General features: G+C 41.9%; 1 protein-coding gene across 6 annotated transcripts in view; it reads left to right on the top strand.

The window, feature by feature from the left end:
* The first annotated feature begins 333 nt into the window (after positions 1 to 333).
* LOC142108855 (death-associated protein kinase 2-like) overlaps positions 334 to 23,839 on the top strand; it is an 89,832-nt gene continuing 66,326 nt past the window's right edge. For 4 of the 6 annotated variants that reach the window (XM_075192784.1, XM_075192783.1, XM_075192787.1 and 1 more), the window contains exon 1: positions 607 to 967. The gene's annotated coding sequence lies outside the window, so the exon portion shown is untranslated. The other 2 variants (XM_075192785.1, XM_075192786.1) reach the window with 2 other exon arrangements.

Below are 23,839 nucleotides of genomic sequence, written 5' to 3' on the forward strand. Positions count from 1 at the left end.
ATGCAAGATACTAACCCCAGGAGCTTACATTCTACCATGAGGTTTTCTTTATAAACAGACTACTGGAAGGCAAAGCACTTTATACCAACCTGAAGTATTTCACACTGATAATATTCTGCTCACGTTTTCCCTCCTATTCTCTCACTACAATACTCTGGGCTTAATTAGATCATTAATCTTTCTCTCGCTAATTAACTCAGCCAACGTTATTTCAATGATATAGCACAGGAAAAGGGGAGCAGGATATTATAATCTGCTATGACTGGGCTATAGGATTATTTTAATGCTGTTCCTTTAAGAGCAGATCGCCTTCCTGGTTGATTCATACCGTCACCATGCAGTTCCCCCAGCAAAATATTGCATTGAACTCTGCGCTACTATCTGGCTTTGCAGCTTCCTGACTCCATGAGAGGCTCCAGCGCTGGACAAGGATATGATATATAAACCATCTCTGTCTGATCAGAAGACAAACTTCACAGTAGAGGAGGATTGCTGGTTTTTCTCTATGTCTGCAGCCTACAATGAATCATGTCCTGTAAGACCAGTCTGCAGACAACTGCAACGCTGAAGGAGAGCAGTGCCTGCGCAAACTGGAGGAGGGTAGGTCCCTATCAATCCCCAATCTGTACACAGGGTGCACATTGTTAACACCTTGCAGCTATACCTGCATTGCAAAGCCCTGCCTCCCAGGAAGAGAGATTGGGGGCTTGTATTATTCTACAACACACAAGAGACCTTCAAAAAAAAAAAGTGGGCCACCCTACCCCCCTCCCTCTCTCCTAATTTGGAGGCTGGATACATGAAAAGTTTAACCAACAGAGATTAGGAGGAGGTAGTTTAGTCCGAGGACTGTGGAGAATGCACTGAGTGTAAAGGAGGGGAGAAGAGGAGATAGGCACCCCCTTAGCACTGAGGAATTTAGGTGGGGGTCTGTGCTACAGATAGATCCAGCACCTTCTCAAACCTGGTGAGTACAATCATTCTTGTTTTGGCTGTTTTATGTTTTGCAATCAATATTTTCTTCCTGAGTCCAGGATGTGTGTACAGTGTTTGCTGTGTGTAATTACTTGAAGCTGAATTTAACTGTTTAGTTGTTGTCCTAAATACTTGGCACTAAAATACAAGTTATTATTCCCTGTTATATAGCAAAATTAAAATGTTTTTGTATTATGGTTGGGCTTGTTTTTGTAAATGTTGACAAGAAATTATTAAAAAAAAACAAAGTTAAAAAGACATAGAGGCTGCCACATCTAAATGAAGGGTAGGGGATAGAGTTGCAAATGAGGTTTTATAGGTCATTCATTTTTAAGTGACGTGTAACCTTTACTGTGAGCGATGAACTTCTAAAAAAATAATAATTAAACAAATCACTGTTTAGATAAAGTTTGATTAAACAGAGGGCTGTCTTCTTGTACAATCTGGTCGCCTGCGTGCACTCATTGAACAAGCCACACCCATTTGTGTCAAAATGTATTTATTTTGTTAATGTGTTGTCGTGCAAGGAAGTAATGGATTGCGTAAGAGAATTCCAATAGTCAAACCATTTATATAGGAGGCATCCTAACACTACCCTCTGAAATGGGGAGATATATATATATATACATATATATATATTACCAATTGTAAAGCGCTACGGAATTTGCTGGCGCTATATAAAAAAATGACAATGATGAGATATATTTTTTTTTTTTGGGGGGGGGGGGGGGATTTTATACCGTAGTTTATATATTGCTTTACTTAACAGTTTAGCAAGAAATATAATATATCTTATTCATTTATTTATAGTGAATAAGAATATGAATAATGGAGTTTTTCCCCCCTTATTATGTTCACATAAAGCATTTTGGGACGTGGTGGGTAGATGTGAATTCTGGTGTCACAGAATCAATCAATGAATCAATTTATTTATCTCGGCGAACACAGAGCAAGCTAATTTACAAGCCAGGCCTGAATTAAGTAACATTAAATTTATACGCAGACAAATAGACCATAGGTTAAAGAGGGCAACAGAACAGACTGACCCGCAGTAGTCAGGATATCTAAAAAAAATCATTTGTATTCAGGTAATAAACAGTCTGTAAGATAATGCCTAACATTGATCGCTGTGTCCAGACAATAGTAATTATCTGGAGAAAAAAGATAACAGGGGACTTTATTTGTATAATGGATATATGTTGTTTGATCCCCATCTCTCATAACCATCTGCTGGTAAGATCTTGACTCTGTACACTCTACAGATATCTGCCAAAGCTGCTGGTCGTGAGTGTGTACACACTTCCATATTTGCCTGACATCGTTCCACCACTGATTGTGGGTTTTATGAAGTTTATACAACTAAATCAAACGATGCAGTGTGCTTTGGTATTATAAAACCTGATTGTGGGAGCGTACACACTCTTGCAATATCTGAACAAACGGTCGTGTATCTCGTGTGCTCTCCACCACAATTACATCAGTGTGTACCCAGCTTAAAGGAATTGCACATTTTTCAAGCTCCCTTGAGTCAAAGGGAGCTTGAAAATTTACTCAAATTTACTAAACTGCGGGTTTGAAAAAGTGGAGATGTTGCCTACAGCAACCAATCAGATTCTAGCTTTCATTTATTTAGTACTTTCTACTGACAGCTAGAATCTGTTTGGTTGCTATAGGCAACATCTCCACTTTTTCAAACCCGCAGTTTAGTAAATATACCCCAAAATATTTTTTTTTATTTTTTTTTATACCCCGTAGCTATGTGCCGGCTCTGGAAAATCAGCACTAAAATGGCCAATAAATTTTAATCTCTTTCCAGCTATGTAGGAATGTCTGAAAAATGTCGATCAGCTGGTTGAAACTTTTAGAACCAAATAAAAGCCAGTCTTTAGTTTTCGTGCCACTGCAGACATAGTAATGGTTTGATGCAATGATGTAGGACTAAGCCCTAATTCCAAATGGTTTGTACTTTCTCTTTATATTGAAATGGTCACTAAGCAGGACCCCGCTGTAGAATCTATATAAACAACCGTTCGGCCCAATATCGCCTTAGTGTGTGCGTTGCAACGATCAACAATTTATCACAAAAGCACATTGTATCATTTCATTGATTTATAACCGGACTAAAAATCTCATTCAACGACGGAACAATGTCGTTCCAATCCTGCAGTGTGTACGCACTCACGATCAGGATCTCCATCGAGTTTAAGGTCCAGATCTTTTCAGCCGATGGTTATGACAGATGAAGATCACAGATCTGACGGTAAATCGTGTAAGTCATGCATAGTGTGTACACATGAATCGGCTGCTGATCGGGACTTTCAGTCGTTGGTAAAATCCTTAACAATATCGCATCGGGAGAAATTTTCTGTAGTGTGAACTCAGCCTAAGAAGCGAATCCGGGAATTGTGAATTGAAGAAGGGGTTAAAAATATCTGCTTTTAGAGTCGCCATGACATAGACTGATTGCGCCGATCCCCGCCTGAATCCTAATATAGATCATTCATCCCACTGCACTCCCAGCAAATTATCCGTGGAATTCTGCTCGCTGTTGGCCAAGTTCTGAACGACAGAAATAGTCATTTTTTTTCTCCCATTTTGGCACGTTGGATTGCAGGCTGCCGGTGTCATGAGAGACCCATTGTTCCATTATGAGTGATGGAGTAGATCTGTAACTTTACTTTTTTCTTTTAAGCAGTGTTTTACGCTCTAGCTGGAGGTTAATGTGTACCCGTGAAAGCTTGCAATGACTACCGCTGTAGTTAGCTATTAAAGATATCTCCCTTTAAAGGACTTCTATTTTATTTCAAAAGTATTCCGCTTTCCCATCTGTTAATAACTTGCAAATCTTCCATATCCAGATATAAATTCACATTTGCTGTTTCTTCTTGGTGCTGTGATAAGCCTGTCTGGACCAATCTTGTGGCTCTTCAGGTGTTTGTGAAACTACAAGTCCTAGCATACACTGCCAGCTATCAACTGGTAAATTACTGGCAAAGCATGCTGGGGCTTGTAGTTTTCCATCACCCGGAAAGCTACAGGTGATTACTATATAGTATAATGCATTCCTAATTTATGTTGATATTGGTCATGACTGGGGATGTTCTTGGCCACAAGGTCATTGACTCATCATCTTTACCATTTATTTATATAGCGCCACTAATTCTGCAGCGCTGTACAGAGAACTCGCTCACATCAGTCCCTGCCCCATTGAAGCTTACAGTCTAAATTCCCTAATAGATAGACAGTCAGACAGACAGAGAGACTAGGGTTAATTTGTAGCAGCCAATTAACCTACCAGTATGTTTTTGGAGTGTGGGAGGAAACCGGAGCACCCGGAGGAAACCCACGCAAACACGGGGAGAACATACAAACTCCTCACAGATAAGGCCACGGTCTGGAATCGAACTTATGACCCCAGTGCTGTAAGGCAGAAGTGCTAACCACTGAGTCACTGTGCTGCCCCTATAAAGGTCACAGAGGTGATGTCACTTCTAATATGTACCACAGTTTACAGTAAGGGTGTGTTATTCCTCATATTACACACGTTTTCTAATGATGACTACAGAAAATGTACCAGAAATCACTTTTTATATAGATATTTACAGGAGATTATACATATATTAGCATAACCTGTGTATTATATATGGGATAGCTACTGTGAAGTGTATGGATTTTTTAAGTTGCCTTGGAATTTGCTGATCATGTCTAAAGTATGATGCCAGAAGGCTCGATTACTGAGGTAACTTTAGATTGTAATCTGAAACGAGCAGAATCCTCCTTAATCTTGTAGCCTATCCCTTCCCCACTTCCTGCCCTCCCCTTGTCACCTTCAGCTACTCTCGCCAACCTTGTAATTACCTTATGTCATATGAATTGATGTCGGATACCCCGCTTGTACTACTACTTATATTTGTTACAGCGCTTTGCAGTGCTACTTGTGCTATGACTATTTTGCGAGCTGTTGTTTATGTCAACTACGTCTACCTTGTCTGCACTACCGCTCTGTACGGCGCTGTGGAACTTTGTAGTTGTGCTATAAATAAATGATAATATTAATAATAAGTTACTTCTAATATCCATGATCATTTAAAGTAGAGGGTACATTATTCCTTAGAAAACAAACCTTTTGATTTAAAAAATCTTTTCCTTACCACAAAAATCCAATCCAACCCATAGGGGGGATCCGGTCAGCCGCAAAGTGTCTCAGACGTTCCAGAGGCGCTTCGCGGCACAGATTTCATAATGTCTGCTCGTTTTTTTTGGGTGCCAGGGGAAAAATAAGCAGAGATTTCTACCGTAACTGTCGGCAGTGTGCGCGTCGAAATGTTGGCATGTGACATCGATGGCATTTGAATCCCCCCATCCCCTGTTGATTGTCACTGACAGAGATTAACATTTACACACACTCACAGTGATGACGACCAGGGCTTTTTTTTTGTCATAGAACACTCAGAACGGCGTTCCGGCATCTTTTTCCATGGGTTCTCAAACTTTTTAACATTTTTTTTTTCCTCTGCGGTGCTACAGTGCAGCACCGCATCTTAGTGTGTGTCCTGCTTCTGACTACGGCAGCATTGTGACGTCACAACACTGCCAGTGAGAGGAGCCGCGATCAAGCAGAGAAGCGAGAACAGAAGCATAGAAGGTAAGTACAGACTACAAAAAGCGGGGGAGGGGGGCCGCAGAAAGAGAGGGCTACAGAAAAATGGGGGGGGGGGGCAGAAAGAGAGGGCTATCAAAAAATGGGGGGGGGGAGCAGAAAGAGGGCTGCAGAAAGAGAGGGCTACAGAAAAATGGGGGGGGAGCAGAAAGAGAGGGCTACAGAAAAATGAGGGGGCTGAAAGAGGTGATTTCCGGCACCTTTTTTCTTACAAAACAAAGCACTGACAACGACTAATACGCATCTAGAGAGAGGAACATAGACTAGGGGCTAGATTTACTAAGCTGCGGGTTTGAAAAAGCGGGGATGTTGCCTATAGCAACCAATAAGATTCTAGCTTTCATTTATTTAGTACTTTCTACAAAATGACAGCTAGAATCTGATTGGTTGCCATAGGAAACATCCCCACTTTCTCAAACCCGCAGCTTAGTAAATCTAGCCCTAAGACACGAACACGGTGGCAGCTTTTGCCCCTTGTGCTTCTGTAAGGGCCGCAGCAAGAGACGCAGCGCAAGGTAAGGACTTCAGCTTGTTCTTCACGTTGGGGAAAGGTAAATAAAGCAAGTTTACAGTATAATTGGTGCCAATTATACAAATATTACTGGACTGGGTCGACTGCAATAAAAATGCATAAACTCATGTGAATTTATCTCTTTACTATCCGTGTTTAGTGACGTCAGCACTTTGGTTTTCATAATGATTGCTGTAATCTCTGTATATATTAGTGAACGCGGTTTAGGAGTCACTTCAGGGTAACATGTGTTAGTGTGTGTGAGGAATTAGCTCACAGTAAGATATATTACAGGTTTCTGCCACATAAAGCAGAGATCTGTTACATTGTTACTGGTATTTATAGGTATGACACGTAAGCAAGTCTCTGACCCCACCAGACCTCGTAATATCAACTTTCTCTCACAATGGGTCTGTGTCCGGAACTCTACGTTGTCTCTTTGTGATCTGACATGACAAGGTTACCATGCCTGAAGGAAGGGAACACCACATAACTGTAGATGGTAACCTTATGCGGGATCCCACTCTCAGGAATGTCACCTTTTACCTTCCTGGCCTTTATAAACAGGCTTTCAAAAAGAAGAGAGGAGGGCGGGGGGGGAAGGGGGGCTATTTACAGGGTGGGGCAGGAGTGGTGAGAACCTCGGGGCATTGGCAGTCACAGGCCAGAGATCTTGCCAACCATTAAGTAGTACAAAGAGTGTACAACAGCATCACAAGATAGTAGAGGAAGTAATTACACCGAAAACTGTGATAATTCTTTGCTTTACAAGTATTGTTTCCACCTGGCCAGTAATAGAGGCCTCTGTGCATTAATAGGGCAGAAACTGAGATGATGTATACAGTATTTTTTTAGCAGCTTTTTTTTTTTTTGGGGAGTGTGGGAGGAAACTAGAGCACCCGGAGGAAACCCACGCCAACACGGGGAAAACATACAAACTCCACAGAGATAAGGCCATGGTCGGGAATTGAACTCCTGACCCCAGTGCTGTGAGGCAGAAGTGCTAACCACTGAGCCACCATGCAGCCCTAAATAATTGTGGCGCAGTAACGTTCGTTAAACATAGACTGAAACAGTAGGCATTGCCTTAAAAACGCCTGCAATAACTATTATATGCGCCCTACAAGGCTTTGAAAGAGAATGAAAATCGGGTCACTTCTTGCTTTGAGAGGTGGACCCCATTGGTTCATGTTTAAAATACTGAAAAACGCGTCGCGAGCAGATTAGTAACACATATCCACCCATCGCATGCATTTGAAAATTGCATATCAAAACCGAGTTTATAAGACCATTATTGTGCATCAGGGCTTAGCACGGTTTTAAAATTCTTGTAGGGGTACACGTCTTATTGCCCTAAAAAGGTACCTACTAGTCTTTTACATTCAATGTCAGTGTGTGTACACCACAGTAGAATTCTGAGTATGAGAATATTTTTTTTGCCCTTAAAAACATAGTGTAAAAATAACTTTATTGTGCTTAGTGTCATTAGGGTGATGTGACCTTAAAGTAATCAGAGATCTTGGTCTGGAAGGTATTCACATGCCTCTGCTATAAGAAAGTAAGTTCTCACAAAACCCCAACATAGTGTTCAACACTTATGTTTGGGCTTTATTTTAGTATATTTTTTTGTATTAAAGTATTGTATAGTCCATACAATAACTTAATCTTTACCAGGGGCGGATCTAGGCAACTGCTCTACCCGGGGCGATTTTAGGGGGGGGGGGGGGGGGATTTAGGCCCCGCCCCCTTTCTAATCTCTAAGGCTGCTGACGGCTGCACACTGTGCAGGTCCGTTCAGCATTGGCAGTGTGCTGTCCCGCTGCTCTGATTGTGTTTAAAACACAATCAGAGCAGCCGGGCAGCACACTGTCAATGCTGAACGGACCTGCACAGTGTGCAGCCGTCAGCAGCAAGCCCCTGCTAGGGGGCCCGATCGCCCCCCCCCCCCCCCCCCCTGGATCCGCCACTGGTCTTTACTAATTAGTGGGGAAAACAAAATTGTACCAACATACATCTCCTCACTTGTCTCAAAATATCTCCCAACTAGACACCTCCGTTCTGCACAAGATCTGCATCTCTCTTCCACTCTCATCACATCCTCCCATTCCCGGTAACAGGACTTTATTCAGGCTGCACCCACTTTATGTAATTCCCTCCCTCGCACTACAAGACTTTCTTCTAGTCTTTAAACCTTCAAGTGTTCTCTGAAAACCCACCTCTTCAGACAAGCTTATAATATTCCTCTACCACCCTCTTAATCACCCTAGGTTACCCTATTACCACCCTCAACACTGCTAACACAAGACAACAACCTTCTGACCAACATAGTTGTGTGACTGACCACACAGCCCACTAAATACTTTGTAACCTTTGCATTCTAGCTGGACAAATATTCAACATGATGTAGCACGTGCCCTTGTGTATCAAACCATTGTCCCATAGATTGTAAGCTTGTGAGCAGGACCCTCTTACCTCTCTGTCTGTATGTATTACCCAGTATTGTTTTATTACTGTTTACTCCCAATTGTAAAGCACCATGGAATCTGCTGGAGCTATATAAATAAATAATGATGATGGGGGTCTAAAATGACTTGTAGATTATTATTAAAGTTGTAGATTATTTTAATTTATTTGTTGTTCTATTGTAGACTGTATTTTTTGTTGTTGACTTTTTGTGTTTATTGTTAAACTTGGCGTGAGGTATCGTCATCTTATGAAAACTGGAGAAAAATAAATATTTTGGCTATCTTTCCTAAAATAAAAAACAAGCATTCAAAAAATATTTTGACATATATTTAATGTAAAAATTATATATAAATACTCTGCTTATAATAAATTAACCGTAACGCTGAGTGAGCCATTGACATAGATTAAAGGCATGAGGCACCATAAAATTTTATAGTGAATATTACTACTGTGCTTTTTCTTATTTTAGTTATACAACGTAGTTATGTTGTTTGATGAAAGGGTTGTTTGGAAGAAGCTCCAGTATCTGCTGACATCTGTTTTTCAGATCTGTTGTCCTTTAGTCAGTCTTAAAAACATTCCACATTGATTGCAACCAGAATCTAGTTGGTTATAGCTCTGTCTTGTCTAAGGATGCTGGTGGGGGGTGCAAGCACTGACCCTTCCACTTATATGCATAATGCTTCAGTTACGACTGGACTCTAGCAAGTCAAATTATATATACTGTCAAATATCAGAAGTGGCTGAGATGTTCCATGACCATATAAAGGCAATAGGTCGCAGGTTGTTTTATTGACTGATATGCAAGGTGATTTATAACATGCCAATGCAAATTTTAGGTATGGGGCTTTCCACAAAGGGGTGAGCTTTGAAATTGCGGCAGATCAAGGCGTGGCCTAATGTCTTCCTGATTTTCTACCATGCAATGACGAGGGCAGGCCTGTCCATTTTATTTTACATTGTTTCTTTAAAACACCAAAACTAACCCCTTTAAGATTTGTGACAACCCTGATCGCGCTGCAGCCTGCTCATTTTGCAAGGAAATTGGGAGTATTTCAATACATCCTTAGCTTTTTAATTGACTGTAATAGAAATAAAAAGGAGGCACACAGTCCAGAAGGGGCATAACCTGACATGGGCAGGTGGGCCTGAGCGAGCGCGGGCCCACCCGGCGTGGGCGAGCGCTGGCCCACCCAGCCTGGGCGAGCGCGGCCCAACTATCATGACAAGGTTTCCTAATTCAGATGGGTACATACACTTGCCATTTATTTATGTAGCAAGGACCTTACCTCTCTCTCTGTGGCTATTACCTAAATATTACAAATAATATTGTCGTGCACCAGGCTATTAGTTAAACCACCTACGGATAGATGGGTCGGGTGCTTGGCTAACATGAAGGAAGTCACAGTCTTTGTCAGTCACCGCAGCATTTCACCTTTTATACATAAAATAAATTGTGTTGTGTGTGTGTGTGGGGTCCACACCCCCCCCCTGTCTGTGTATATATAGGTGTATAGCTATGAGCTGTAACTGCAGAATACACAGAGAGAGACGATCCAGCAGTCCTAATCCGGTCTCCTCCCAGAGGTCCACGAAGGAGCAGTGAACTAGTGGCGGCCTGGACTGGGGAAGGCGCTGTGATAGGGGTCATATAACCACTTAACCTTCACCCAGCTATGAACAGCTTCAACAGCTTAGGCAGAATGCAGGCAATACATTTTATGTCTGTCATTAAGTAAAATTCATTAGCAGATCAGCTTCCATGTACTGGTATAAAATGATTTAAAAACCATTAGAAAATGACCCCCTGCCCCCCAGCCCAACCTGCCCCTGCTCGGGTCACATAGCCAGAGGCGTTTGATGTGTTCTACATGAATAACACATGTACATAAGTCTTACCCTAGAATCATTGTCCCTAGTATTACAATAGCCAGTGTTTCTTTTCACCTGCTAGAGTTTTTGTGAGTGTTCTGTTTCCATTCTTTTGTTGTGTTTAAATAGGCCGGAAAGCATACAGCGATCTCTAGTAAAAACAATATCAAATGCAGGTTGAATGCATTTATGTTTTCATTAATGTCTGATATTTGTGCTTTAAATGACATGATATCCAGGATGTATTTAAAAAAAATGTGGCTGTGTATATCCGCACTAACCAGCCCCTCTATATAGCGGGATTTATTACACCAGGGGGTAAATGTATCAAGCTGCAAGTTTCCAGTGGGTTTGAAAAGTGGAGATGTTGCCTATAACAACCAATCAGATGCCAGTTATCATTTATTTAGTACAGTCTACAAAATGACAGCTAGAATCTGATTGGTTGCTATAGGCAACATCTCCACTTTTCAAACACTCGGCTCGATAAATTTACCCTCCAGTTCTTTGATTGAACGGTGCTCATGTGCAGAGCCATGGTGCGTCTATAATTTCCACATTCCATAGAATTTAGAGTCAATCGCGCCAATTCATACTGACCGTGGGGTGTGGTTGGGGTATAAAAAGGGAGAATTCCAGGCAGCAGGAAGATACCATGCAGAATGTATAGACACATTTCTCCGGAGAAACGTGAAAATACTGCTCCCAAAAGCGGAACTATCCCACGTAAACAGCTCTTTTGGGTAACAGCAGTGATATTTCCTCTCTTGGCCCCCCGTTCAGCTGCGTGTTTGTTTTTGCTGTGCAATGCTGCCAGATGAAACCTATTCAAGTCCTTACACGTGTAACTTACTCAGCCGTGCAGTGACCTGTTATTGGCCGGGTCTGCCTGTCACACGGAGGCTGGAGAGATGATCGTAAGAGGTGCGATTTAAGCAGAAGTGGGCTTTAATCGATCCCTCACCAAGAGGCCAGATCAGTGTATCGCATGCGCCACTCAGAGGAGACCTTCACTCTAGCGGAGACCATCAGGGGGGTTATAGGGCCTCGGAGGAACGGGCAACCTGGCATTGCTGGGCCCTGTAGCTGTTGCACCCTCACTAATATACATATAGATATATTCATGTATGTATAAAAAGTGTCTATTTTATTAAAACAATGTCTGCAGTGTGGGGCATAGCGGTGTATAATTAAGCCGCCTTGACCCCTGCTATTTTCCGCAGCCCTCCTCCGATTCCCTCCTGAGGGGTACACTGGAGTAGAGAAGGGATAGGCCTTAATGCCCCGTGCCTGAGTGACCTTTACATAGAGGGGACCCAGGACAGGGGCAACCAATGACGCCAAATGATTTGCCTGGCACAAAAGCCTCATACTTGCCAACTCTCCCGGAATGTCCGGGAGACTCCCGCATTTTGTGAGAGTCTCCCGGACTCCCGGGCGAGTGTGGCAATCTCCCGAATTCTGCCCACTTCACTAGGAAGTGCCCCACTTCCTAGTGAAGTGGGCAGAATTAGATCCCAAACGCCGCGATTCCCGGTGAATCGCGGCGTTTGGCCCCGCCCCCGCTGTCAAATGACGCAATTTGCGTCATGACGTCACAGGGGGCGGGGCCGAAATGACGCGATTTCGGCCACCCCGCCCCTTCACGCCCCCCTCCACTGGCTGGCTCCCGGAAGGGAGCTGAAGAAAGTAGGTAAGTATGAAGCCTGTGTTGGTGCCATGTGGCCTGGCAGCCCTCTGCCACCAGTGTTGGCTATATTAGGAGGATGGGCATCGACACTTACCTCTGCCCAAGTATAGGGGGCGAGTAGGCCTTTGATTGACCTAGGAGATATTTTTGCATGTGAAGATGGAAGCAAAGTTTCCCGTACAAGACTGTTACACTTCTCGCACAGGATCGAATAGGCCCCTTTGTATATAGGACACTAATAGGCTTCAAATATATTTGGAAAATAAATGGCTTTTTGTGGGGATCTCTTCCTTTTTACTTTCCCCAACAAGGAAGAATTATATTTCAGTACTCCATCACTGATATAATGTGTGTGTATATAGATAGGCAATAATTCCTGTAACATAGGTGACCAGGAAAGGAAGGAGTTAAAAGGTTACACTAATGAGGAACCCACGCTGAAGGGCAGTATGCTGACTTTTACCTAGGGCAATACAAACACTGTCATTTCTAGTTTCCAGGGAACAGTGGATGCAGAATATATAATAGGCAGTTCAGCATATAGTAATGTAAAGTGCCACAGAATTGCATATGAGTAGAGGTAGATTTAGAAGGTTTGATAAAAAGGAAAAGTGGAGGTGTTGCCCATAGCAACCAATCAGATTCTAGATATCATTTATCTTCAACATTCTAGAACATGATGGCTGGAATCTGGTTGCTATGGGCAACACCTCCACTTTTCCTGTTGTGAAGGTTTGATAAATCTACCCCTTGATTGAAGTTTGTCTTGTTCATGTTTCTTATGAGCCACGTTGAGGCACAGGTTGGTGGAACATTGGACCCCAATATATCGATAAGCCAGACTTGATGGCCAATTTCTGAGCTTGTGATTGGCTGCTGTTCTCCATTAATTGATTTAATCAGGTTGTGTCATAAGACAACCTGCCTACAGGGGCAAGAAATTTTAATACGAGCATGTAGATGTAGGTCAAGGGGTACAGTGAATATATTTTGGGTTCAATATATTTTCAATGCATCATTTTGAAATTGTTTTGCAAATTGCCTTATTGTGAGGGGGAAGTACACGGGCAGTTGGTGAAAGTGATTTTTTTTGTTTAGATGGGGAACTGGAAAAGAACGTGCATTGAGATTATTTTGTCTTTAATGGTACATTAACACTTCCAGTTTCGTGGTGTGTGTCAAGAGGGCCGTCTTTAAAAAAAATCATTATTTTATTACCTTGGCAGTGGTAAATTAATTGTGACATTTGGGAGCAGAGACGGTCTATTGTACCCCTTTCACAAAGAGTCATGGACCCGGGAATAACCCAGGTTGTGTGTCCGTGTCAAGATGGCGACCCGGGTTCACGACCTTGGTCGTGACCAGGGTTGTCCCCTTGTTATTCGACCCTGGTTTAGTTAAAAGCAGCTCATTGGAAGGGCTCAACTTGAGAATGCAGGGCAGATACCAGTCCATTGTAAATAGTTGAAACCGTGTTCATTATCCTGTGTCTGACCCGGGATTTTGGTGTGAAAAGTGTAAAAGTCTTGTGCGAGGAGCTCTCCATTGCTGTGCCATATCTCATTTTTTTGTATACCTGTAAAGAAATAAAAGTACTAACACCAATATGATTTAGATTTCCTTTTTAAAGACTGTTAGTGTTCCAATTTAGAATGTTGGAAAACACAAGTGGGTGGAGTCTGTTTATTGATTTGCATACAAATACCCATGGTGCATTAGCTTAGTGTAAAAGGTAATTCTTACCTTTTAATAAAGGCAAAATAACAGGGGAAACTGATATTGACGACGGTACAGAATAAAATGAGATAGCTGAATCCCAGCTTTACTTCCCGAGGAATATGGTAGAAGAGATTTTACATAAGCCACATATAGCTGTATGACTGTGCCTGGTATTGCTGTGGAATACCATTGAGAACACATCGTTTTAACAGATCTGTGTTTGAAGTCGGCATAATGCCAGTCTGGGGAGATGGGTTTAATTAATTGATGATTGCAGGCTAATAGGCATTTGTATGCTTGCTGGGGATAGAGCTCTCTGCAAAGAGTGTGTAGGAGCGTTTAGTCTCCCAAATTATGCTGTTAGAATCTTCTCCTCGCTACGTCCCTTCTCAAACTCCGGACATGTTTAGGCTTGGTCTGGAATTTTGCCTGTGGAAGATAAATGATGTTGCTGAATTGATCCAGCAGTGAAATTAGCATACCTCTGAAGGATGTAGAATGGAGCTCCGTGAAGTCGGGCGTGGACGGAGTTTAATGGCGTGCTTGTGTCGTGACAGCTTGAATGGCGGCTTTGCGCCGCTGTGGGCACAGGGTGATGAAGCACATGACATCCTCAAGTAATGGTGGGCGGAGCGTGGCAACACCAATTTCATCATCACACTACTTACGCCCATGTGACCATCCAGGAGCTTCCTGACTGACTGGCTCATGGGAAAAGATTTATTTGCAATGAGAGTCATCTCAATCTCCCCCACAGAGCCAGCTATAAAGGGAACACTGACTTATAGGGAATTATCTTGGGAAAAATGAGAAAAACGCTTCATATTAAAGAGGTACAAAAGACCTGTGTGTGACTCTCCCTTTAAAGCCTGCTGGTCACCAACACAAATTGGAGGCAGACATTTTGGAAACTGCACTAATAATCTGCCTTTAATTCGTTTGGAACAAGGAACATCACTGAGGCAGCTGTCCCTAATTTAAACTTGACTGTCCCAATTTTATTGGACTGTCCCGAGAGCCATAAACTTTACCCGGACTGTGGGACTTTTGGAACGCATGTTCTCTGAGTGTGTGCATCACGCAGAATTCGACATATTCAGACCCCTAGTGAGCACATGACAACGGTCCCTTATCGCCATGCACAACCAGTTCCCCACCTCCTACCACTTTTATATTTTGGGTGGTGCGCTCTTGCTCGCCTCTTCATAGATTGATAAATAAATTGACTGTAATCATGACATAAATTCTAGATAATGTTAATTTGGGCCACCTGCATTTTTTTTTTTTGTTCCTTTAAAATATTCCTAATAGGCTGCTGAGTCGAGTCTTGCCCCCCGGGCTAACATTTGCCAGACCTCCCCTGGCCTCAATCTGCTCCCTGTTATATCTTGTCTTATTAAACATACCTCTTTCTACCTATTTACATAACACGGGATACAAAGGTAATCCGATCCGGGGCTGGGTCACTCACGTGTGAAAATGAATCACCTGGTACACAAACGTCTAAGAACACAGATCTTCTGTTCTGTGTGTTACATTTACGGGCAACCAGTCTTGCAAGGGCTTCATTCTCCTAGCGTTAATACATATTTAATTAACTGTGAAAATAATCATTTAGGTGTTAGTGAGGTAGGCAACAATGTCAGTTAATTAAATAAAAGAAAAAAATACTTTTTTCGAATATGTTTGTAATCATTATGGGCCTTGGAAGAGGAATATTGTAAAGGGCCAGTTGATGCAAATTAAACATAATTGTTCCAGTGAAACGTTTCAGCAACAAGCCAAGAGTCTCCTAAATTCACATAGAGAGAAGGGCTGCCCAGAAAACGTATTAAATTCAGCCCTTATAGACGTCTCATCCATGAGTCGGAATTCTCTCCTACAGGTGAAGATGAGGAATAGGAAACGTTTAAGCTCAGAGAGAGATTGGTCCTTGTTTCCAAGTTTAGTTCTTCTTCACGTGACTTAAAAAGAATTATAAATAAGAATTTATCTTTGCTTTGTTTGGATTATGTGCTCAACACTGTGTTACCAGAGAGACCATTAATGATCTTTAGAAGGGCAGTTGAAAATAAAACTGGTTCCTATAGGTAGATTTATTAAACATCCTAAAAAGGAAAAGTGGAGCCGTTGCCCATAGCAACCAATCAGATTCTAGCTATCATGTTCTAGAATATGCTAAATAAATGAGAGCTGGGATCTGGTTGCTATTGGCAACATCTCCACTTTTTCCTTTTTAGAATCTTTAGTAAATCTGCCACCTAGTCTCTTTAAACGCAAACTAAACATTTGGGGAAGAGGCATTGAGGGAAGGTATTTGGAGTGGACACTTCTCAAAGTGTTGAGTTGTTATAGATGTGGTAAAAGCAGCTGTATCACATGTAAATATATGGCACATGGCTGTAAAAATGTCATATAATTCACTATGAAAAATGAACATAGCATAGACAGTTTTATAACTTGTCAGAGTGACTACACTATTTATATATGTGTGTGGCATGCAGTATATAGGCAGCTCAGGGAGAACTTTTAAATGTCCGTTTCCTTAAAAATAGGAGTAATATTTAAAAAATAAATACATCTGAGTACACCTAGGGGTATATTTACTAAACTGCGGGTTTGAAAAAGTGGAGATGTTGCCTATAGCAACCAATAAGATTCTAGTTATCATTTATTTAGTACATTCTACAAAATGACAGCTAGAATCTGATTGGTTGTTATAGGCAACATCTCTACTTTTTCAAACCCGCAGTTTAGTAAATATACCATCTAGTGCGTCACGACAAATTAATTGGTGGCAAAGTGGACAAATTCTGGGTCTCAAAGTCTATGGGATCGAAGAAATTAAAACCACGGTTTGGGGAGCCAACAGATTTAGACTCCTTTGTCGCAGGAAGCATTTTGTATTTTTAGTTTAGGTTGTGTGTTCTTGTTTCCTCCTGGGTGGTTTAAATGAGGAAATTGATCTTAATGATATTTAAAAGGGGATCTTTTCTTAGAAGTGAGATTTAAGGTTAGTGTCCCACTTGTAAGTTAGATATCTGCTAACTGGGAGTGAGTAGGAAAAATATATATTAAACTAATATAGTTAGTTTTATATTAAATAGGTCAGTTTCTTTGGTAAAATAAAACTTATATTTAAAAAAAAAAATAATATATAAACTCATTTTATGATTTTTTATTTTTTTATTTTAGTGAGTATGTTTACTATAACTTTATAGGTGTTTTCATATGAAATTATTACTATTGTTAATTTTTTAAAATTTTTTGTGTAAAGATATAATCATACCTGACGACTTTCTTCAGCTCCCTTCTGGGAGCCAGCCAGTGGAGAGGGGCGGGACGTCCAAAATCGCTTCACCGGGAATCGCGGCGTTTGGGATCTAATTCTGCCCACTTCACTAGGAAGTGGGGCACTTCCTAGTGAAGTGGCCAGAATTCGGGAGATTGCCACACTCGCCCGGGAGTTCGGGAGACTCTCACAAAATGCGGGAGTCTCCCACACATTCCGGGAGAGTTGGCAAGTATGGATATAATGTCCTGTTTAACCTCAATAATAATTGTATGAGGATCGCTAACAGACTTTGGTATCATATGGTCACTGAGAAAATAGCAAGCAGCTGTTTAATTGTCACTGTATTGTGATTGGTTGGGGGGAGGATTATATATGCATCAGGGAATACCAGCTGTGTTCATGCTTCTGAGGAAATCCCCCTTCTAGGTGAAGAAACGCGTTGGGCTAGTGCGGAGTATTTGGCAAGTGACCACGGATATTATTCAGAGAGCTATAGGGGCACATTTATCAATGTTCTCAAAAAGTGAAAAATAGTTTTCAATCCTTATCGCTATTTCTCAAATTTATGAAGAACCCAACACAGAAACAGCAGTTCCGATAAACTGCTGTTTCTGTGATAAAATTTTTTTTTCTTACCACCGCCTCTTCGTAATGTGTTGTCTCCGGATCTCCTCCATGTCTTCTTTGTTCCTCTTCATACTGTATTTGCGCATGTGCAGTTCGAAGACCTGGGCATGCGTACAAACATCTCCGCTCTGTCTCTGCAACTATAGTTGCAGAGAGAGAGCGCTGAGTGACAGGGAGGGATCATGTGATCCCTCCACACATGTGCTGTCCAGCTCTGCTCTCCGGAGCAGACAGCACTGAAACTTTTCAATTATGATAATGTACGCCAGCTTTTCGGAACTTGTTAGATTGCAGAAGTGAGCAGTCACCATAATATTGAATGGTGACTGCTCCCAAAAACGAAACAGAATGCAAAGCAGCAGATATCTAGGATATCTGCTGCGATGCACCATTCATAAATCTGCGGGACACTACATGTGGCGTTGAAGTTACGGTAAGTGTGTGAAAGTGTAGTAGCACCACTTGTTTAATATGCCCCATAGACTTTTACAATAACAAACGGATGTATCTGGAAACGGAGTATGCCGAGAGCATTAAGTCACACACTGAAAGGACACGCAGTGGAGAGGTCATTGATCCACCAAACAGGCTCACCTGGTTATTATCCTCCCACACCCAGGAGTGGGATGTGAAGGAGATGATAATAGCTCCAATGAACAGAATAACTTCTGTTTGAAACAGTCCAGCACGTCGGATCACTCTAAGCGGTACAGTATAATCGCATAACAATACTGCGGGGTCTACACGGCACGTTGGATATTGCTCATGAGAGTGGAACATCTACGGTACCTTTTTAATTATCAAAATATTTGTTTGAGGTGGGCTGATTTACCCTCATGTTTTGAAGCTTGTTTCCCTTATCACCTGCTAGTGATATTAGGGATACAGGGCTTCAATATCTGGATCCATTTTGTTTTTGGAAAAAAATCCATATAATATTGCCATCTTTTGTGTGGCTAAAGACTTTCAATATTTATTTGATCTAAGCTAACAAACTTCTATTACATACTCTGTCCAGGGGCAAACGCAGGATTTGTAGAGGGGGGTTTCCACACCACGCCGCCAGTGGGCGTGACCAGCATGCATGGGGCGTGGCTATAATTTCAGACAGCGCTTGGCTGCTCTCCAACTCTTCCTATCCCCATAATATACATGGGCAATGCTGCGTGCACTACTGTTAGGTGCACGCAGCTCTCCCTTTTCACGCAGAGCTGTGTGAAGCGGGAGCAGGGTCCAGCCACTTCAATTATACAGTGCCCCAGACTTGGAAGTGGGTTTTCCAGGTGCTAGGAAACACCCCCTCGGTTTGCCTATGTCTGTCCTACTCTGGATGCACAGATATTTACCCATTTACAACCGAAATAAGATCTTCTTGTATTACATCTGAGACTTCTATGTTATGTTCCTATTGTTGTGTTATTTGTAAAGTTATTGCTTAAGCAAGTTTATATATGGATAGTGCAATATTATTTTTTTTCATTAATGCAAAAACTGAGCTAAGAGGAGTCTTCCTTCTAAGCCGGAATCCTGAGAACACCACTAGATATTTGCAATAGGGGTATCCGACCGATCTGTATCCGACAGTGTTTTATTGTTTTAATATTTTTAAGTTGAGCTTTCTATTTTTTGTCTTCCCTTTGGGACCAATTTTGATATTTTTTATTTTGTATGAGTGAGAGATGCACCTTTTTAAGCCTGAAGCACTATAGCACTATTTAGGGTTCTTTCTTGCTTGTTCTTCAGTTAATTAAATGCATGTTTACTTGCCCGATCGGCCACCTAGGAAAATATTTTACTAAAGATCCCCTTGCCCTATCCGAAGACCAGGGAAAAACCACTGCATGTAGCAGCCTCTACTTCTGTGTTTAAACGTAATAATTCAATAAAGTTCACCATGTTTAAATGGCGGAGGGTGGGAACTGTATGAGCGAGAGGACCAATCACAAGTTGCATTCCCTTGATTGTGGCTTGTGATTGGTCCCTTTTGCTCGCTCCTCATCCTATTGGGGCTGAGAGACAAACAGAGGCTGGCTATGGGGAAATTGAGAAAATATTTTCTTTGGTAGTGTGGCATTTGGTTTTTAATGCTGGGCAAAAAAAGAATCATGTAATTTTCATGTCTTTATGGTCATTAGGTGGCGCTGTTTTCATTTTTTTTTGCTGAGTGAAAAACCTAATCCGCCCAGAGTTCTACATTTTGGTTTTAATGGTAAGTTGGTGATTGAAGGAACTATTGGATGATGAAACGCCGCCTCTAGAGATCACAATATGGCCGACCAATATATATATGTCCTTCGTATGGGTCTTTCTTCTGCTGCTCTGTTACAAAGTAAAGGATGATTGATGAAAATGTTGATTTGTTTTTGGAAACAAAGAGCCCTTTTTTTTTTAAGAAAAAAAATAAGTATTGCTTAGTGTTTGTATATCCCATTTACAAAGAGGATTTTCCTTGACAGCTCACAGCTATTTTAGGGCTGCGGATGTTATTTTCTTTTGTGTGTTAATCCAGTATCGCTATGATGATCATGTGAAATATTTTGGTTACATCGTATAATTGTGGTGATGTTGCACATTCCTGAAAGTGTTGCCTGTTCTTGTGAAATGACATGTTATGATACGTCTTGTGCAATAGTTAATTGGATTTTGTTTTGTTTTGTTTTTTTTACTATCTCGGGATCGCGCTAACCCAGTGGTTTGTATTCTCACAAGGTTATCGTTTTACCCCTTTCTACTTAGATATTTTAAAATTAAAGAAAATGTGTTTTATTATTTGTGTATATATAGCGCCAATCGTGTTAGACAGAGAATGCTTGATCCTTCACATCCGTTGCTGCCCCAGTGAATTATGGGTGTTCGCGCTGTGAAGCTCTTTTCACTAATTGTTCACTATCTCGGATGTATGGCGATACTGTGACCACTAGGGGTGCTGTTCCATTGCTGTGTATGGCTGGTACATGCATATAGTTATATAGATAGCAATGTTAATTTTTTTTTTTTTTTTAAAAAATTCCATTCAATGTTATAAGTTATAGCAGTGTTGATCCAGAAGAAGGACGTAGCAGTCTCCAAATCCATCACAGCTGGGGGAAAATATTCCTCCTCGCCCTCATCAATAGCAATTGAGAATTCCCTGCAGTAATGTCATCTAATACATAGGCAAACCAAGGGGGGATTCCTAGTGCCTGGAAACCCCCTCCAAGCCTGGGGCACTGTATAATTGAGGTGGCTGGACCCTGCTCTCGCTTCACACGGCTCTGTTTGAAAAGAGAGAGCTGCGTGCACCTAACAGTAGTGCAGGCAGCATTGCCCATGTTTATTATGGGGATAGGAAGAGTTGGAGAGTAGCCAAGCACTGTCTAAAATTATAGCCACACCCCCATGCATGCTGGTCACGCCCACTAGTGGCGTGGTGTGGAAACCCCCCTCTACACATCCTGCGTTTGCCCCTGTAATAGTTAACAGCTACTTAACTTTTTATCAAGTGATTCCTACATTCAGGGACTGATGTGAGTGAGTTCTCTGTACAGCGCTGCGGAATTAGTGGCGCTATATAAATAGCTGATAATATGTTATAGAACTTTTTTTTCAGTAGAATACTTTATAAATCGGTTCTATTTTCTTTGCAGTAGTGTTTGATTGCCCTTTAAGAACATACTTACTAAAATGGGTGAATCTTTCCTTTCTTAATCCCTCTGAGCCTCGCCTATGTGCTGAAAGATCCCTTTATCCCTCCGGTTGTCCGACCTGTTAGACCATCCGGAACCTGGGTTTTCAGGATTTCTCAAGAGTTCTTTTTTTCACATTAACAGCTTATTACATCCAGATGATCCTACACTGCTCGGCCTCACCCTCTAAGCTGCTTTCTCTCAGTCTGCTAGTCCGTTACTTAATTATGTTCCATTCCCCCCCATCCATCATTAGACGGCCTGCAGCAATCCACACTCTCACACACCTTGGAATAGAAATATCCGCAGAACGTACTTGTCACTGTTTAAAGATAGTTACTCCAATGAATTATTAATGACATCGGTTTGTACCGAGCGCTCATTGAAGACACCAGAGCAAAGCAGATCATGTTCCGTCATTTGACTTTCACTATTATAGCTCCATCTTGAAGTGGATCAAAAATAATACTAACGGAACAGTGCAGTTTAAAGAGGCAGCTATTTGTGAGGCGAGCCAGTATGTACGTCACCTTGTTGTTTCAATAGTGGATTTAAATCCATAAAGTGTGTAGGTGATGGGGCCGCTAAAGCTTAAATGAATCCAATGTGAAAATGTTTCTTCGAACTTTCCCAAATCCTGGAAGAAGTTGAGCTGGGTACACACTACCAGTTTTTTACGCAAATATCATCCCAATCACACTATAAACAACTGTTGGGTCCGATGACGCATTACTGCGTATGCTCCCACGATCATGTTTTATCGTTCCAAAGCGCATTGTATCGTTTGATTTTATAAACCCACTAAAAATCACTGTCGATGATGGAATGATGTCGGGCAAATTCTACAGTGTGTATGGACTCAGGACAAGCAGTGTAGGCAGATCGTCGCAGAGAGTCACAAACGTTTCAGCCGATGGCTATGACAGATGATTCGCTCAGATCTGACGGTAAATGATGTAGGTGTGTACACATCAATCGGCTGCTCATCGGGACTTTCAGTCGTTGGTGAATTCGTAAAACTTTCTGTAGTGCATACTCAGCCTTGCTTTCTCAAGGGTGAATAACGTGTCCACTTAAATTGCCCAATATCTGCCGTGATATCACAATATAATGTATTAACCATCTTTGATTGTCAGTGAAGCCCCTTAATGCACCAATTTCAAGTCTATTTAGTCTAGGTTGTCCTGAAATTTTAACTTTTTTTGGGGGTGGCTTCACTGACCACTTTGACATGTATGTGGTCCGGTTAGTGGTGGTAGAAAGGTCCTATTCTACTAGAACAACGCATTTCAAACCCAGGGGCAAACGCAGGATTTGTAGAGGGGGGTTTCCACACAATGCCGCTAGTGGGCGTGACCAGCATGCATGGGGGCGTGGCTATAATTCTAGACGGTGCTTGGCTGCTCTCCAACTCTTCCTATCCCCATAATATGCATGGGCAATGCTGCGTGCACTACTGTTAGGTGCACGCAGCTCTCCCTTATCAAGCAGAACTGTGTGAAGCGGGAGCAGGGTCCAGCCACCTCAATTATACAGTGCCCCATGCTTGGAGGGGGGTTTCCAGGAGCTAGGAAATCCCCCCCCCTCAGTTTGCCTATGAAACCTTCTTATTGCACCTAGTCAGGAAAGTACATATCTAGGCAAACTTTGAGCAATTACTTAGATTCAAACACACAAGGGGCACATGGCATAGTCCTGATGTCCCCTCACTTTCATGGCTCATGTTAGACTTAAATGAAGCTAAACCGAGCAGTGTTTTTGGAGATCTAATGGAAAAGCTTAAATGAGTGAAAGGTTTCCACCATCCACATTTACCAGCGGATTCTCTTTTACGGGGTGTTTCCAAAGTGCGCTAAGAGCGACGCACTTGCGCCCCCCCCCCCCCCCCCCCAAAAAAAAAAAAAAAAGCCCATCAGGACCTCACTTTTTTGTGGTTAGTAAGTGGGTGGTGACCTGAAATTTTCACTAGATCTGTGAAAGCTAATTGTTGATTGGTTGCTGTGGGCTATTGTACTTGTTAGTAAATAACAGGCATTGTAACTGTTGTTGGTTAAAAAATGCATCTGATCTATGATGCCGCTCTCCTGCCGTGCGATTGCCTGGTTCAGGACACAAACCACTGGAAACATTAGAATTGCCACACTGACATCAGTATTTTGTTTTTTTTCGTTTTGCTGCAATTCATCATCATCATCATCATCATCACCATTTATTTATATAGCGCCACTGATTCCGCAGCGCTGTACAGAGAACTCACTCACCTCAGGCCCTGCCCCATTGGAGCTTACAGTCTAAATTCCCTAACATACACACACACACTAGGGTCAATTAGTTAGCAGCCAAGTAACCTACCAGTATG

Source organism: Mixophyes fleayi, chromosome 12 (assembly GCF_038048845.1).
Source record: "Mixophyes fleayi isolate aMixFle1 chromosome 12, aMixFle1.hap1, whole genome shotgun sequence".
Taxonomy (NCBI): Eukaryota; Metazoa; Chordata; class Amphibia; order Anura; family Limnodynastidae; genus Mixophyes; species Mixophyes fleayi.